Raw genomic sequence first — 2,653 nt, 5'->3', positions numbered from 1 at the left:
ACATCACTAATAATCAGTGAGATGCAAATCAAACAACTATGAGGTACAACCTCACACCACAGAGATTGGCACACATCACAAAGAATGAGAACAAACAGTGTTGGCGGGGATGTGGAGAGAAAGGAAATCTTATCCACTGCTGGTGGGAATGCCATCTAGTCCAACCTTCATGGAAAGTGATATGGAGATTCCTCCAAAAACTGGAAATTGAGCTCCCATACGACCCAGCTATATCACTCCTAGGAATATACCCCAGGAAAACAAAAATACAATACAAAACCCCCTTCCTTACACCTATATTCATTGCAGCACTGTTTACCATAGCAAGATTCTTGAAACAACCAAGATGCCCTTCAACAGACGAATGGCTAAAGAAACTGTGGTACATAGACACAATGGAGTGTCATGCAGCTGTCAGGAGAGTAGAAGTCATGAAATTTTCCTATAAATGGATGTACATGGATTTTTTATGCTGAGTGAAATAAGTCAGAGAGAGAAAAACGCAGAATGGTCTCACTCATCATTTTAAGATAAATGAAAGATATTCTTGCAATAATGATTTTTAGACACAAAAGAGAAAAAAAACTGGAAGTTACAGCTCACCTCATAAAGCTCACCATAAAAAGGGGTGAGTTTATTCATAGAAATAACTATATTTTGAACTATCCTGATAATGAGAATATATGATGAAAATAGAAAGCCTGTCTAGAGTACAGGATTGGGTGAGGAGGAGGGAGATTTGGGACATTGGTGATGGGAATGTTGCACTGGTGATGGGTGGTGTTCTTTACATAACTGAAACCCAAACACAGTCATGTATGTAATCAAGGTGTTTAAATAATATATATATATATATATAAAAGAAAACCCTAAAGATTCTACCAAAATCTCCTACAACAATAAACTCATATCTCAAAGTGTAAGGTTTCAAAATTAACACTCAATAAATGGCCTTTTTGTACACCAATAATGTTAGAGAATAAATGTACATTAAAATTACAACCCTATTGCTCACTTTGGTAGCACATATACTAAAATTGGAAAGGTACATAGAAGATTGGCATGGCCCCTGCACAAGGATGACTCTTAAAATAACAAACTTATTCATATTAGTGTCATACAAAATAAAATACCTTGGAGTCACCTTAAGCAAAGAGGTGATAGATTTATACAAAGAAAACTACAAAAACGTACTTCAAGAAATAAAATAGGACACAAAAAATAGTAACACATTCCATGCTCATGGACTGGGAAGATTAACATAATTAAAATGCAATACTCCCCAAAGCATTGTACAGGTTTAATGCAATCCTTATAGGATAACCATGATATTCTTCAAATAAGTGGATTATACACCCTTGAAATATATTTGGAACAATAAATAGCCATGATTAGCTTGAGTAAACCTTGGGAAAAGAAATATGGAAGGCAACACAGTTTAACTGGGATCCAGAGATTGTGGGTCTTATCCATGGATCTTTTCTCTGGGGTTATATTGTGACACAAATTCTAGGTGGCTTCATTTCCAACAAGTTTGCAGCAAACATGGTACAAAACTCCAACAGCCACAGATTTCTTCCTCAGGCCGAGATCAGGAGGCTTGTAGTTGTGGGTGAAGGAGATGAGTTGCACATGAGAATTAAATGTTAAGGACTAGGAAGGAAGGATAAGGAAGACTAACTTGGGGGAAGATAAAGTTAGGAAAAAGGAACTATATACAAAATATGCAAAACAGACAGACGCTGAACAAGACATACACATACAGACTTCATATGGCCATAACTGTCACTCATAGCAAAAAATATTTGTTGGAAATGATCCAAAATAGAGCAAAATAAAAAAGAATTCAGCTGAATAAACTAAAAGTGCCTTAAAATGTAATAGCCGGGAACTGTTTCGATAAATCATTTCAAATTCAAAAAAAATTTTATGACAGAGCAGAGCAGATCTGAAAGAGAATTTCATGCATAATACAAACATGGAAAACTCTACTATAAGTGTATAACAGTATATATACAAAGTTATTGTATAACAGTAACTCTGTGATAATCAATCATAGGCAAGAAGCACTGTGGAGAAAGTCCACCTAAAAATTATCATTATGTCAGCGTCTTAAAACCTAAATTCAGGGAAATAAAGCAATGATGTTAAAATAAAAAAGTGAAAGTCGTTAAATGAGTATATCTAGAAAGAAAAACAACATCAATAATGAGGAGAAATTTTTCTTTCAGGTGAACCTTGACTTAAATTAAATTATAAGATTTCATAATTAACTGAGACCTAGAGCAAAAATGAAATTAAGACATAAATTTATCATACAAGGAAACACATTGGGGGTCCATGATTTTCAATCCATATTCATTGATCATGTCTGTGGAAAGAATCCTAGAGCATTAATAGCAACCGATAAGGAAGTGAAATGATTATTTGGTGTAGATCTTTAAGAAGTATAAAACAGGATGTATGCTGCTGTGGATTTCACCAATGTATTAGGGACTTTTTTGATCTTCTTGTCATCAAAATTGATCCAGTGTTGTTTTGCAGCAATTGTACATTATGAAGTATAGTGTCCATAGTGAACTTTACCATAATGGTTTGACACTGATGATAAGTTGTATTTCTTAATCTTGCTTTTATTCTCTGAAGTGAATTC

General features: G+C 34.4%; 1 non-coding gene across 1 annotated transcript; it reads left to right on the top strand.

Annotated features, from left to right (window-relative positions):
• The first annotated feature begins 1,007 nt into the window (after positions 1–1,007).
• Positions 1,008–1,114, top strand: LOC126000339 (U6 spliceosomal RNA). Its single transcript, XR_007492685.1, has one exon. It is a non-coding gene; the product is annotated as a U6 spliceosomal RNA (small nuclear RNA).
• The last annotated feature ends 1,539 nt before the right edge of the window (positions 1,115–2,653 follow it).

This window comes from Suncus etruscus, chromosome X (assembly GCF_024139225.1).
Source record: "Suncus etruscus isolate mSunEtr1 chromosome X, mSunEtr1.pri.cur, whole genome shotgun sequence".
Taxonomy (NCBI): Eukaryota; Metazoa; Chordata; class Mammalia; order Eulipotyphla; family Soricidae; genus Suncus; species Suncus etruscus.
The sequence above is the reverse complement of the archived record's forward strand: the minus strand, read 5'-3'. Positions and strand labels throughout refer to the sequence as shown.